At 42.9% G+C, this 15793-nt stretch overlaps 1 protein-coding gene across 2 annotated transcripts in view; it reads right to left on the bottom strand.

Moving 5' to 3' along the window:
* The window catches only part of SPDYC (speedy/RINGO cell cycle regulator family member C), a 688680-nt gene that overhangs the window by 458480 nt on the left and 214407 nt on the right, over positions 1–15793 (bottom strand). The window lies entirely within an intron of this gene.

Raw genomic sequence — 15793 nt, 5'->3', positions numbered from 1 at the left:
AGCTATCCAGTGGACAGCTTGATAATTTAGCTTGACACAGTATTACTATTACAGACCGACTAAATCTCAATGTACCAGATGCCTTTTTCAGGTACAGACAGAAGACTGCTCATTATAACTCATACATTCATCCTGCTTGTGGGATGAAATTTATGTAGCTTATCCAGTCAGGCAGTTTACAATGTGCTAACAGAACTTCAAGCAATCAACATCTTTACCAAGTTGTCTGAAATGCACCATTATGAGTAACACTACCAAGTCAAGCTCGTGTGCAAGGCTACTCTCCAAATGCAGGAGCAGCACTACAGAAAATAAGAGCCTCTACTCAAGTCACAAGTCAGACTTTAATTTTAATCTTCAAGAAAAGCCCAATATCCACCTTATAAAAAATTCAGCTTAGAGCATGTTGCAGACCACTCAGTTACTGAGGAGAGAAAACTAAAAAAACATGGAAGTACTAAGCACAAGTTAATCTAGAGCTGGAAACCCATTATATCCAATTGTACCAACTTTCATGTTGCAGATCAGATCAAAACAGGATCTCTGATGACTCAACACGAAACTGACCTCCCATTTCAAAGCACTGTCGTCAACACAGAAAAAAAAAACAAGGTAGGAATGAACAAATCCAATAACTGCTATGTGCAGACAAGCAACGGGCACTTCTGATTTAAGTGAGGAACACACACATTGAAGCTGTTCTCATCTACTGTACAGTTCCAGAAACCACCTTCAATTTGTTTTTGATGGTCTGGGGCAACTGCACACTCCCTGTACACCAGACTACCTCACTCAACCATACTCAGACATTACTACACAATATGCCTGTTAACAACTTTAACCCTACATGGAAAGCCACCTGTTAACAGCATTCGAACTACATTTTGCAAAACGTACAGTATTTCATATGCTTAGCTATTTCCATTGCAGTATTGAAAGTAAAGCTATGTTTATTTCACCCACTTTCTTTTACTATACAGTCTTCACTTTTAAAAACTAAATCTGCAATTTCTCTTCATTACCCACAGGATGAAGACTGGCAGGACTTAACATTAGCAAAAACACTTTCCAGGGCTACCTGGACAAACAAGTGAGACAAAGGGTATGGCAATTAGCAGGAGGAGTTTACAGTAGCTTTTGAACCTAAGACAGGGAGTTCAGTCTTCATTACCTGCAGGAAGGAGTTCAAACTTAATATTAGAGACATGAGGGTCATTATTCATTGACAAACTAGGTTTGAATAAGACCTTCATTATCAGATGCACCTTAGATTTAGCAAAAATCTGAAGCATTTATAAAACTATACGCCAGGATGCACAGACAGAAGTACTGGAAAACAGTGCCATGAAGTAAATTGCAGGCTGAGAAGGTGAAGAGTGCACATGTTCTGATTAGCTTCACAGGAAATCCTGTCCAGCTGAAGGGGTGATCTACAGACAATTGCAAGCACTCTACGCAATACCATAACGTTCCATCTGTGTTGTCTAGCTTTATTCTTACCTCACAAATGGATTTGGGCTGTTATGCTGGATCTGCCTCTGCCAATGCTACAGCTCAGCCACCAGATATTAAGCTTTACCCACAGCGCACCTTGCCAAATACCTCCAATCTTGTTTGCACTCTAAGATGTAAAAGGACAAATGTAGGAAGCCATATCCAGTCGTGTAAACAAAAACGTAGCCATTCAGAGACCATGTAATTGCTCATTTTCCAGAAGTCATGGATAGGGTAGGTGGGAGGGGATGCGAGGAAAGAATAAAAGCAGACAAATGAACATTATGGTAAGTACATATCGGATGGTGTCAATCTTCATTCTACCCTCACAAATAGGACAGAGTCCCTAGCTACTTGAACCCATGGTGGACTAAGGATGTTCCTGAACACCATGGAACTAAATAATGCCCTACCTCTGGAGACTAGATCCAATTTGTACAGAGTAATAAAAAGGTACAAGTAGCTCAATCTGCCGCTGCACAAATATCCATAGACATCATAGACTAGAAAACCACGGAAGTAGCCACAGATCTGGAGTGTGCTTTCAAATAAAATGTGAGGAATGCCCAACTTATAATAAAGTAGATGCAATTTAAACATGAAACTTATAATAAAGTAGATGCAATTTAAACATGATTTCTCCAATTTTGGTCCATAAATGTTGGTCTGCTTTCTGGATTTTTCTGTTCTATGCAAGTAGAAACCCAAATGTCTATGAACATCCAGTAAACACAAAAATGTATTACTTGTTGGCAAATTTAGGAAAAATGTACGGAGGTTGACAGAATTACTTATGCTGGATTCTGACACCAACTTCGGAAGAAAAGATGGGTTTGTATGCAAGACCAATCTGTCCTTATGGAAAACCAAGTGTGGATGTTTAGACGATAGCACTTGGATGTCAAATTCTTGCAGAAGTGATTACAACCAAGATGAGTTTTCCATGAAAGACATTCAAGGTCACACAGCTGCTGGCTCAAAGGGATGTTGCGTTAGAGACTACGGTATTAAACTCCAGTCTCATGGAGGAGCAGGGTCTTAAATGAGGCTTTAGGAGTGTCCCTTTCAAGAAGGCCTTGCTCAATTTGTGTGAAGCAATGGGTATCATTCAACCTTATATGGTAATTTGAAATTGTTGCCAACTACTCTAATGGCAGAGGTACTAATCGTTCTGAAAGATGAGCAAGAAAATCCAAGATGTGATAGATACAGGTTGAACAGGTGTCAAGTTTATGTTGAGCCCAAATAGCAAATCTTTTCCATTTACTTGAAAATGTTTTCCTGGTTGAGAGTTTATGGGAAGACAGAAGTACAAGTCAGATAGGAGATTAGAGCATACTGTCTGGCTACTAAGAGAACTAAAAAAGACAGTCAGCTTGAAGTTTAGGATATCCAGATGTGACATGCCTGTAGTGTGAAACAGGTCTGGAGTCAGATGCAGGTTCCACGGTGGCTGAACCAGGCGAGGCCATAGATAGAAACCAACATTTGAGACCAGTAGGGGGCAATAAGGATCACTGTCTCTTCAAACTGGCAGCTTCATGCATAACTTTTAGAATCAATGGGGTTGGTGGGAATGCATAATGGAGACTAGGAGGCCAATCGTGAAGTACAGCATCCCTCAGTAACTGTCCCCATGGGGGAATCAGGGCAAAGTAGTTGCTGCACTTGTTTACAGGAGGCAAAGACTGCAGCATACCTGGACCTATGGATGGAAAATCTCATCCACCACCTTGAGAGACAACTCATGGTGAAGTAGGATGCACCTGCTCAGGTTTGTCTGCAATAATGTTGGATCTTCCCAGAATGTGAATCACTAAAAGCAGTCTGAAAAGCTTGTTCACTGCCAAACCCAGAGCACTTCAACACAATAGACAAGACCTGGTTCCCCCTGTTTGTTGATATACAGGATGACTAACATGTTGTCCGTCTGAATTGCAATCATCCTAACGAGAACAATCTTGAAATGCTCCCAACGCCAAGAGCACAGCTCTCCTCTCTAGAGAACTCAGACGCAAACTGGCTTCTTCGGGGGACCAAGTACCCTGGATAGTCTTCCCCAGATAATGCCCCCCACCCTATCCAGTAAGCATCTGTAGTCACTATGGCTTTGGGCTGTTTGGGAATGGACGGCCATGGAGCAGTTGATCGGACTGGATTCACCAATAAAGATTTTTTTTTGCAAGTGTTGGTAATTTTTATTTAGTACACCGATGGAAGATTGACCACTGAGTAGCCAACATCTGCTGTAGGATTGGCATGTAAACCTTCACTGCAGCCATGAGACCCAGAGTTTGGAAGCCTGTATGGGCAGAGACCGATGTACTGTCTACAACCTCCTTACCTGTGATTGTATAGGAAGAACTCAGTGTGGTGGAAGGGAAGCAACAGCAGTCTGTTGAGCAGTGCTCCAAAAAATTCCAATGTCAGAGGTGGTTGAAGTTGCGACTTGTTTTAGTTTATGGTTATTCTTAGGACAGCACAGGTGTGGAGAACCTGATCTCTAGATTATACGAGTTGATGCCTGGTCAGAGCAGAAATAAGCCAGTCATCCAGATAGGGACACAACTGGAGTCCCAACTCGAAGTGTGCTGTACTACTGCCACACATTAACACCCTAGGGGCTGTGGCAAGTCCAAAGGGCAGTACTCTAAACTGGAAATTACAGGCTCCCAGCTGAAAGCACAGGTACTTCCTGAACCACCTGAGATGGGCATTCTGGAGATCTATTGAGCATATCTAGTCATCCTTGCCCAGAAAATGGAGAATGGACTGAACTGTGACCATCCAAAACTTGGTTTGACACACAGATTTCTTCAGATTTGTAAGATCCAAGACTATTCTCCAGTCTCATGTCTTTTGGCAGTAAAGAACCTTTAGTAAGTTCCAGATCCTGTCTGGCGGGACCCTTCTGGATGACTTTTCTAGCCGCTTTGAAATCTGAGCTCTGCTTGATCCCTCCATCTGGGTGGAACATCTGGGTTTTTTCTGGGAATTGGGGATGGAAGAGAAAAATGGTATACAACCTCTGGATATAATCCTCTGTACCCAAGTACCTTTTGTTCATTCTAGCCAGGCACTAGTGCAGGCACGGTCTTCCCCAGACTCTTTCCACAGGTGGTCAGGCCCTCATAGGGTTTATCAAAGATTCTTGTGAACTCTGGTTTTGCAGGCCATCTCTGCCACGAGGGTAACATCCATTGGAGTTCCCCCCTCTGCCTTAGGGAGCACTTTCTCCACATATCATGGAATGGACTGTGGGAATTTTTTGAACTACATTTTCTGCTCACTTCATTGATTCCTAGAGAAGAATCTCAAGGTCTTACCATCTCACACCTGGAGAGCATTCATTTCACTTTAGGGCCAAAAAGGGTAGCTCCAAAGGGCGCATTGACAAAAATTGGACTTCAATGGCTCCGCAAAGTCACTTAAGCACATCCAGGTATGCCTCCAGGAAATGCCTGACCCACCGCTCGAGGTTCCTTCGACTATGTTGGAAATCTCATGGAGCAATTGGAAAACACTGCAGGATTGCCAACTAAAGTTGAGGAATCCTTAGTTTCTGCAGGATACAGTTCCTGGGAGAGTATGAGATACTTTGGTCAAATTTCTCTGAAAAAAATGTTAGATAGTTCAGAAATCTTAATGGGATCATAATGCAAAGAGTTGCTGAAGCAGAGACTCTTCCCTAGTCTGTCCCTGTGACGCCCTGTTGGGGGGAATGGACAGTGGAATTCTCCTCTACTGCCTTTGTGGCTGCTGCAACGACCATGGCATCAACTCTAACCTCTTCCCCCAAAACTGTCCACAGGTGGTGCCATCTTGTCCAGTCTGAGGAATTGGCTCTACAGAGTCCGGCTCCTTCAATGCCTGCTTAGCGAGGTCTACAAGCTCATTGGGTGGAGTCACCCAGAAGTAAAAGGTCCTCTACCAAAAGCATCTAAAACAGATTCCTCAGGAGTGGGTTGGAGGATGTCCAGCCACTTGTTTGACTATCTCTAGTACGTCCACAAAGGGGACATCTTCAGGAGGCAACCGTGGGGACCCTTTAACTTTGTCTAAATCAATCTTCAATGACAGATCCTGCAGGAAATCTAGGTGCTTCCTCTTGCACATCCTTTTCCTGGGTACTCTCTCAGTGGGATGTTCTGGGGAAGTCTCTGAAGAGGAAGTCACATTCCCACAGGATGTCCCCATGAAGACAGCAGTTGAGGCTACAGATGCTGGAGCATCACAGAATGGGAAAGGTCCAACCAAGAAAGCTCCATCAGGGCTGCCGAGGCACCACACACTTCTCTGCCTTGAAGGTAGAGCTCGAAAGACCCAGATGGCCTAAGATCCAAGTAACCAGCTTTCCAAATAGTCCTCTCTCTAATCTGTCAGCACACTCCCTGAGGAAGCCAGAACCCACTGAACAGTGCTGAGGTACAAAGGAACAGACTGCTCCAAAACCTTCAGAGTTTAATGCTGCACCCTAGACCCAAGCAGGCTGGCTTCACCTCGGAGCTCTCCTGATAAAAAGACAGGTTTCTGAGAAGACGTCTGATCAGATAAGGAGATCCTCAGATCCAAAACTGACTGATCCAGATGACTGGGATCCTGGAACTTTTAAGACAGCAAATGGAGTTAGGGGAGGAACTTGCAGGGGTGGTGTGGTGAAAGAGCAGACTACTGCACCCAGAGGAGTAGGTGCTGAGAGAATATCAATCTGCCCCTCAGAGGATCTACTTCACTCTCCATTTCTTCCTCGGAGACTTCTAGAACAAGCAGAATAAGGGGGATGCTGGTCTCTGTAAAAAAGGAGATGGAAGCCTGTCTGGTACTGGGTTAACAGAGTATCTAGTGCGAGGACTATAGAGAATCTCCAAAGGTAGTGTCTGATCCAACTTTGATAAAGCTGAAGCCGTTGAATTTATTTTTGAGGTCGGAGGATCCAAAGTAACAGTCTGATCTGAAAGTTTTGTCTTTCGGATCCAGGTTGAGACCAGAAGTTTAGGAGTCTTCAGTGAGGAGTCAGGATTTTTATGTGGATGGCTTCAACTTTGGAGAATGGGATGTGGCTTCTCCAAAGAAAGGAGACCATCTTATTTTTTTTGTATAGTCAACGCTCAGAGTGAATTTGTAACAAATCAATCCTCTTATACATGTAATGGACCCAGGCAGTATACGCAAATGGCACGTTTGAGATAGGCAACTTAAGTCCACATTTGGAACAGTTTTTGAATCCTGCAGGTTTGTCACTCATCTTTTCTACAATGACTAAAGAAAATTTTTAGATTTGAAAAAAAAAAAAAAAAAAAAAAAGTTTAACAGGCTGAAAAGGCATACCAACGATGACCAGAACTACAACCAGGTTGTAAGAGAGAGGGAAAGTGAAGAAAAGCCAATTACAATCCTCAAGTTCAAAGAAGTAAATACCAATGATAGAATGTCGGAAATACGACCAAGTCATAATGGCAAGGGAGAAAAAAAACAAAGTTGAAGTTTGAAAGTACAAATAATAAAGTTAGGACTAAGTTATAATGTAAAATTACGGAGAAAACCTTTTTTCCTTAAAACTTTATCATCTAATAGGCTCGAGAGACTGGTAGACCATCTCTGTTAGCTAGAAATGGCAAAAAGATCTGCGGTATTTGACGAGGTGCATTGTGGGCAAGGGAGAAGCTAGAGATCTGGTGTCCAACCTGTAGCATGAGCCAAGTCAGATCCAAAACAATTTGAGGATAAAATCAAGATCAGATCTTAATTTAGGTTTCAATTAATGTTTTAACCATCACACTAGTGTGAACACAGCCAATCTGTTATGAGAAATCTGGAAAGAGAGAGACTTGCACACCCTTAATTACCTCAAAACACTACAATGACTTACATAATAGAATGGTTACTTTGCTGGGAAAAGGACAGCATCTAAAGAACATCCTGACTACATGGTCAAGATTGAAGGAAGATTAAACTTGTAATGTTTACTAGAACAGTGCATCAGTTACAACAGACCAATTTCAGGCACAGCCCAAGTGAAGGTATTTCACACAGTGTAAAAATGTAGATTAAAAGAAAGTATACCAAGTTTGGTACAAGGAAAGCAATTCAATGAATAGTAAGCACAGATTTTCACACATACATTGTGTCCGGTGCAAAAGGAGTCAGTGGAAAGATAAGGCAGGTGGAAGAGTAAAGCCAGCTGAAGAAAAATGAAAGTGACAGCCTTCACTGGGGCAGACACTACCCAGAAAGCTTTTAAGTTGCCTTGAAAAGGAATAGCTAGTCTTATAGATATGATGGAAAGACTGCCAGTAACAGAGCAATGAAGAGGCATATTTGGTACACTGAAGTTTAATCCTGGGGACTTAAGAGTTTTAGGACAAGATTACAGAGTTTGGCTGATAAGGTGCACAAGTGTGAAGATGAAGTCTGTAGACCCAAAAGGAAGAAGGAAGTCTGCTTGTTTGAATGGAAACCATTTCAACTTCCTCAGGTAAAGGCAAAGATGGAAATTTCACAATAAGCAGCAGATATTGTTAGCAATTGTTTGCAAGGCTGCTCCTTTTGCAGGCAAACAATGCTGAGAAAATATTCTAGCTGGGAAAGGACAACTCCTTTCCTTATGGCAGCTTCTGCCAGTGTAGAGAAAGGGTACAAATTTCTGGGACTAGAAAAGAACAGTTCATTTTAGTTCAAGAAGGTGGAAGTGAAAGTTAAGGGATTCAAGAAGGTGGAAGTGAAAGTTAAGGGATTCAAAGTCAGATTCCAAGATAGTTGAAAGATGGTTTCACTGGAGTTTTGTAGGTTTGAAAAATTAGGACAATTGTTTCTGAAGAGCAATCATTACAAAGTACAAGGCTGTTAGCCAATTGTGTAAAATATGCAGGTATGAATTTCATGCAAGACTGTAGGCATTTTTTGGAAACTGAGTTGTCTAGATGTTCTTTACGGATCGCAACCATGTAGAAAGTTATAGCCAGGAGGGATATTGTTAGGCAGGTTAAACAAAAACTGAAGAAGAAAGGGCTGTAGGGGGGTAAAGTGGGTCAGGAATGCTAAATTGATGAGGTGCCCAAACTCATTTAGATGATCTGCAAGTGATGGTTCACTTGTCACAAATTATCTCTGTGGTACAGTCTCAATACAATTCTTCCCGTTAGGAGCTTCACATAATGTTTTAAGGGAACTAAGGAGTCTTTAGAAGATTCTCTGAACTGGTTATTTGGCGTTGTTTGGAGGGGGAGAAAGATGAAGCTTAAACAACTTCCTGCGTTCGTCCGTCATTGTCGATCAAGGACATCAAGGAGGTTGACAGAGTAGTGTCTGGCTGTGGCTGATCAGTCAGATGCAGGCTTGGTAAGCTCTGCCACATGTCAGGCACAAGTAGTCATTTGGGTTGATTGGCAAAGAGTTGGCTGTGGATTTATAAAGTGACACTGAATATATCTGTGCCCTATTTCAGCCATATAACCATCCATTGGTCCTTTTTCCTCTTGAACAAGGCCAGCGAGTTGCTCAAGAATCCATATTTATAAGCCTAGTTCCATACATAGGCACTTCTGCATTGATTTATCTGTCAGCACATTCCGCTCTATTAATAACCGTGGTTGTCTCCAGCACACACCGCCTTTGTCCTCTCTGTATGAAGTCTTTTTTGATCACAGCTTGATTCATCAAATCAGGGTTCAGCATGGCCTTGTATGTCATCTCTCAGTCACTCGGGATTTCTGCATGAGACTGAATAGAATAGGGATCACATCAGTCGGGCAGCAAGCATTTTATTTTGAGACCCTTATTTAATGGCCTTTTTGTGATGGGCTTGATCAGCTCTGAGCAAATTCGGGTCAGATACATAGAATTGGGGTTGTTGTAGGCAATCAGCATGGGCATGAGGATGAGTAATAGGGGATCTATGTGAGACCTTGATCTAGATGCTTTCTTTCAGTCGGGCAGGATAAGAAGATAGAAGGTTTTCCTAACCATTTTAGCAACAACTCCCTCAACTTTCCAGCTGCGAGTCCCTGGATGGGTCATTGTACATGACTTAGAAGCAGCTCAGTTGATCAGGTTTTATATAATGAGTAGTAATGACCCATTTATGACCTCCCTTGACCTGTAATTTTGAATCCCGGGTATGACTATGCATTTCTTGGGCATTTAACTCCCAACCACTTGTGCAACTTCAGAAGGATATCTTGAGGCTATGTGTTACTAGATTGGCCTTTGTGTTTGATTTCATTGGCGGCTGTTAGCCATTCAGTCATCTGTTTGTTTGTAGCCAGAACCCCGATGTTGTTTTCGAGTGGTATGAAACTGAGACCTTGTCTAACACCTTCCCATGGCTCTGGCACCAGTGATGCATTTCTGTAGACTCTTTTCCTGTGGGTTCTTGTCCAGAGACCAGTTGACACTGGGTTCACCTAGATGTATGGCTTGCAATTCAAGCTGATGAGTTTTTCTCTGACCCTGTGGGTTCTGTCACTTAGCCAGTTTGGTGGACCCAGTGGTATGCTGTAGTTTTTGGCAGGCATATGAGTTTGCTGATGAGGTTCAAAAAATCTTGTGAGTTTAAAACTAGTCATCAAAGTTTTGCCAAAGCCAAACTCCTCTTGATAGGGTTTCTCAAACTGTCCCTATACCAAAATCAAGATACCAAAATATGATCCTCTATTGACAAGTCCAAATAAGAAAGTCTGCCTTTTTGCAATGGTAATTTCCTTTTCCCATGAGGCACCGCCTCTATGTCTTGGGAAATAAGTCACTGCAAGGCCTAGGCTTCCACTGCAGGCCTCCAGGTGAGGCTTCAGGTTGGAGCTGGTGAGGTGCAGTCAAGACTATGTTGAAAGCCTGTGGTTGGGTTTAATTCCTCATTGAGTAGCCATGCATGCTGTGTGTTTGTGTTTTGGAGAGAATTGAGTTCGCTTTTTGGGTTGGAGGCACATTGGTTTGTACAATCCTCTGTTATAGATATCTCCACTTCTTTTGAGGATTGTAGTGGTTTGCACTGAGGCCGAGAGGAAACAACTAGGCAAATAACTGGTATAGTAACTTCTCATTCATTTTCAGTAATCACTGAGCATATCTTGGAGTGGGGGTTTAGGTTTCTACAGTGTCTACCTGAAGCCTTATGACTTTGGGGAGTTGCCTCCTCTTTTCTTTCTAAATTATTCTTTTTGGATTTTATGACTGTCTAGAGTTTTTAGTATTTTTTCTTTGTGTGCCTTACCTTTCAAATTTTATGCTTGATCTTAGAGGATTTTATTCTCTCTTGTAGTAGAGCTTTCCTTATTTGTGGGGTTTGCTTATGTGGATCTTTGGTCGCGGTTTTTTGAGTCTTAGTTTTGTTTTTTTAGATTTGAGTTTGCAGTTGGGATTGCTGGATCCAGGCATTTGTAAGTGATTCATTTCAATGATTTTAGTTTACCTAGTAGTCTACATAATTTAAGGAGAGTACATCTAGTTTTAGTTTGAGCCAGTCTGCTTTTGTGAAGGTTTTCTTTGTGGTCTAAGTTTTCAGGTGGGGGCTTTTTTATTTGAGTCTAATTAGTTTATGATTAAGTGAGACATTTTTAGTTTATGATCTCCCATTTGAGGAACATTGGAGTCCCATGTTGTTGGTCATTGGGATTCATGATGGGTTTGATGAAGGGGAGTAGTCTTAGTTGTTCCATGGATGGTGGAGTTTTGTATTTCCAGGAACCAGTGTCAACCTGTGTGATTATTTGATTAGTTGATCTCATGGGGCTTGATTAGTGTTCCCAGTTGAACATTGGGGGTGAGATGTATACATTTAGATTGATCTCAGTGAGTATTAGGGTATCCAGAGCCATTGTTTGAATGTGTGTGTGCATTTGAGTTTATTGAGTCAGAGAAGTCTTGCCATAGGTTGTTTTGCGGAGGATGATCTGTGTATGGTTAATTGCACCTGGATTGATTCCAGGTGTGATGTATGTGTATGAATATACACACCTCCTGGGCAACCTTTATGAATATGGACCATTCTCCTTTCCTGGTTTGTTCCGGATTTGGGCTGCCGCTGACCTGCTGGTGGTGAAACCTGCTAGTGCTGGGTGCTCTCAGAGCCTTGAACCAGGTTTCTGCCTGCAGCAGGCCAGTCATGAGTGCATCTGAGATTGGGACCTCTGGCATTGAGCAGCATACATCTTGTTTTTAGCATTTTGTGTTTGAGGGTAGTTAGTTTTTTGGTTTCTTCTTGGTTCTTCTTTAGCATTCCAGGGTGGCAAAATTGAGCCCATAATATCCGGAAGCCTTTGGGTGACAGGAGCAAGAGCCTATCATAAATTTGGCAAGCTTCTCCATGACAGCACGTCAGGGTGACAGAAGCAGATCCCTTCCAGACAGACCACAAATGCAAGTAAGCATTGGCAGGCATCATCAAATATCTCAGCTATTCAAGACGATCATAAAGCTTGTCATCCTTCGCTCAAGGTCAGGTGAAACTTCTCATGCGCTAGCATATCGCATCATAACCTCTGGAGCTTCACTCATGTAGTCCAAGGTGAGTACTCAATCAGGTCGCTGACACTGCCGCGGGAGCTGGACCCAGTCTGACTTGTGAAAGCTGCTGAGAGACCTGAGTGCTTGTGTTATGTGGACAGAGGCTACTGTTATATGTGCTTACTGTGCAGACCTGCCCACTCATGGAGGGTTCTAGTGACTCACTGTGTCTGCAGATGACGTCACCCTTCGACTATATGTTTGACTATGTATTTGGCCTTGGTGGCAGTTTTGCCTTTGGTCGTGGCGGATTTTTGCACACTGATTTTGTTGCAGTTATGTTGTTCTTGTGTTGCTTGGGTGTTTGCTTTGGCTTGTCTGCTGTTGGAGGTAAATTCTTGAGGCCTTGTATTTTTTACCAGCTTTAAGTGCAGTGACTTCTAGTGTGTCTGAGTGTTCTGTTCAGTGAGTCAGTGGATGTGGTGTGTGTTTATATTTGGGGTTGCCTGGTGTTGCTCTTCCTTTGTTGAGAGACTCCAGCAGTGGAGAAGGTAGCAGCCATCTCTCTCTCACAAGCGTTAGTGTTACGTGAAGGAGTTGTACGTGTGATGGTGAGGGTTGTCCGCAATTGTAACATTATTGGTACATTCCCAGTTTCACCAACATTCCAGGAGACACCAGGAGAGGAGTGACCCTTCACATGCTCTCGAGAATAAAGAGTTGGTATGAGGTGGAAAAGTAGTGAGTAGTAAGATGAAGTGGGCACTTAGTTGGGTTTTTGTATGAGAGATGAGGTATAAGTATAATCCAAATAATCTTTGAAAAGAAAAGGGCATAAAGCCAAGGATATGCTTATAAGACGAGTGCTGAAGGATGAAGAAGAAAAGTTTGGAACAAGTTGGAATTTTTTGCGGTGGTGTAAATTGGCTGTAGGTGTAATACAGAGCAGTTCTAAGGAAAAAAAGAGAAGAGACTTTCTGGAGGATATTTCTATAAGGGCAGGAAAGAGTTTAACCTTGTTTAACCGCTGCTCTAGGCACAACTCCGGCAAAGCCAAAGCACGCTAAAAGCGGCTTGATAGCAGGGGCTGGGGAGAAGCAAGAAAGAGGAAAAAAAAAAAAAATAAACCAACAGTTTATTAACGTCAGTCAGCAACCAACTACGGGGGTTCAAGTTGCTCAATGTGCACAGAAAAAACTGATCAAAACCCAAGCACCTCCTCAAACTACAAAAAACAGCCTCACAGAAACTTTCAAACAGTCAGGCACTGGACTAACTGAACGACGTGCAGCAGAAAGAGTGGAAAAAAAGATTTTTTTTTTTGTTTTTACAGAGATTTTTAAGGTTCACAAGTAATATCAAGTTATAACAGTGCAGTAAATGACCCCACACAAGAGTGCAAGATCATCTGCATAAAAAATGAAGAAAAAATATGAAAAACGATTTAAAATTATGCAAACAGGAAATTCAGCAAACAGCTTTTATTGTGCTTTCTTGCTACAATACCATATTAAATGCAGTTTTACCAAGTTTAAAAATGCTCAAGCTAGGCAGCTGGTGCAAAAAAGAAAGCAAAAAAAGCAAATAAAAAAATAAAAAAAAATCCAAAATCTCAAAGTGCCTTCTCTTTTCTTTTTCCTCTTGGAGGGTGCCTCACCAACAGCCAACAAGCCTGAAAAGACCTTATGCAACTCACACTTCCCTCTGTACTTCTGCAGTCCTGCTCTGCTCATAGGAGGTAAAACATTTGCTGATCCAGTTTTCGCCAGGTGGGGCGGTCTTGCGCTAGGGTTTCCCAGGAGTCCGGGTCAATACCAAAGCTCTTCAGAGACTTTCAACATGTCCTTAAAATGCTTTTTCTGCCCACCCTGTGTGCTCTTGGGGAGGTGCGTGTCTGACATGTACAAGGTGCCCTGCCCACCTGATGTGGACTCTCCTCAGCAGGGTGTACATACTTGGCAGTCCAGCTTGACAGAAAACTGTGCATGGAACTTTGTCCTGCCAGGTAATTTTCAGCAGCTTTAAGCACTTCATATGGAAGTGGCTTCAGCTTCTTGGCATGACGCTCATAGTCCAGGTCTCACAGACATATATAGTGTGGGCAGTACAACTGCCTTGTACACCTTCAGCTTTGTGGACAGTTTGATGCCTCTTCTCTCCCACACAGACTCCCGCAGCCATCCAAATGCAGAGCTTACCTTAGTAATGCGTGTCTTCCTAGTCAATGCTCACAAATCTGGAGTGCACTGTTGAGGTAAGTAAACTTGTCAGCCTTCAGGATCTCACCTTCAGTGGTGATAGTTGGTTCTGCATACATCTGTGGTGTGGGCTGATGCACAACCTCAGTCTTCTTGGCATCGAGAATCCAAAGTTTCTGCAGGCAGTGGAAAAGCAGCTCATACTCTGCTGCACCTGTGCCTCTGTGGCAGCATCGAGTGCACAGTCATCTGCAAACAGGAAAATGCACACAAAATACTAATCAACCTTTGTATTTGCTTGTAGCGTCCGCAGGCTGAAGAGCCTGCCTTCAGTCCTGTATCTGATCTTGATGCTGGTTTCTTAGTAATTACAGAAGCCATCTGCCAGCATGGCCGAGAATATCATGCTGAACAGCATGGATGCCAATACACAGCCTTGCTAGACTCAGTTGGCAACTGGGAAGACAGAAGTCTCCCTCGTTCAATACTTGAGAAACCATATCATGGAACTGACACCATACTGATTAATTTGCCTAGGCAGTCAAACTTCTCCATGATCCGCCATAGCCCCTCACGACTGACTGTCATAGGCTTTGGTCAGGTCCACGAATGTTGTGTAAAGTTCCCAGTTTTGTTCCTGGCACTTCTGAACTTGACGCACTGCAAATATGTCCAGTGTCCACTCAGCCCCCTCTACAGTCACACTGACTCTGGCAGGTGTCCATCTTCCATGTGTTGAATGAGACAGTTGAAAACTCTGGCAAAGATTTTGCCAGCAATGACCAGGAGAGAGATTCCTATGGTTGTCGAGACTGCCCATTTACCTTTCGCTTGTAGAGGTGGACGATGGCTGTATCCTTTAGCCCCTGAGGGGTAACTTCCTGTTTCCACATGGTCTGGAAGAGCTTGGTGAGCTTGTAACACTGGTCCCAGTCTTATAGATTTCAACTGGAATAGTCAGAGCCTGGTGCTTTAATATTGGAGAGAAGCTTAATTGCTTCCTTAACCTCAGATTCCTTTGGAGGTTCTGCCAGGGGAGGTGCTAATGGCGACTTGCGGCATGCGGTCAATGGCTTTGGGACTGATTGAGGAAGGTTTATTCATGACATTGAAGTGGTCAGCCCATCTTTCCAGGATGGCTTTGGCAGGGAGCAGGGGGACCCATCGGTAATGAGCAGTGGTGATGTTCCAGAAGACTGTGGCCCGTAGACGGTCTTCAGGGCATCACATACATTTGGAGTTGTTGCCATCAGCATACTTCTGGATCTCATCTGCCTTTCTGCTGAGCCAGGAGCCTTGCATTACTCAAAGCTTTACTTGCACCTTGCTGTTGGAGTTGTAGGCTGCTTTCAGACAGATGTAGCTTCCTAAACTTGGTTTAAAAGCAACCGTCTGACCAAAACTTTACACTCTTGCATTCTTTGCACTTGAAGGTAAAGCAGCAAAGTTAGGGTCATCTAAGAATCTTCACCAAAAGAGGAAAATGACCGATTGGACTCTAAAGGATTTCAGGATTGGTTAGAGTTTTGTTTGGGACAGTGGTAGCTTAACATGGAAAGGACTAAGATTCTTGGATGTCTGCAGTTTAATGACTTCAGTGTTGTGAGTTCAGAGAGGTTTCACAAGGTTGTAATCTGTTAGAAAATGGGAAGAGTATGTCG

Source organism: Protopterus annectens, chromosome 6.part1 (assembly GCF_019279795.1).
Source record: "Protopterus annectens isolate FY-2018-M chromosome 6.part1, PAN1.0, whole genome shotgun sequence".
In the NCBI taxonomy this organism is placed as follows: Eukaryota; Metazoa; Chordata; order Ceratodontiformes; family Protopteridae; genus Protopterus; species Protopterus annectens.
Note: the sequence above shows the minus strand (reverse complement) of the source record. Positions and strands in the feature narration are given on the sequence as shown.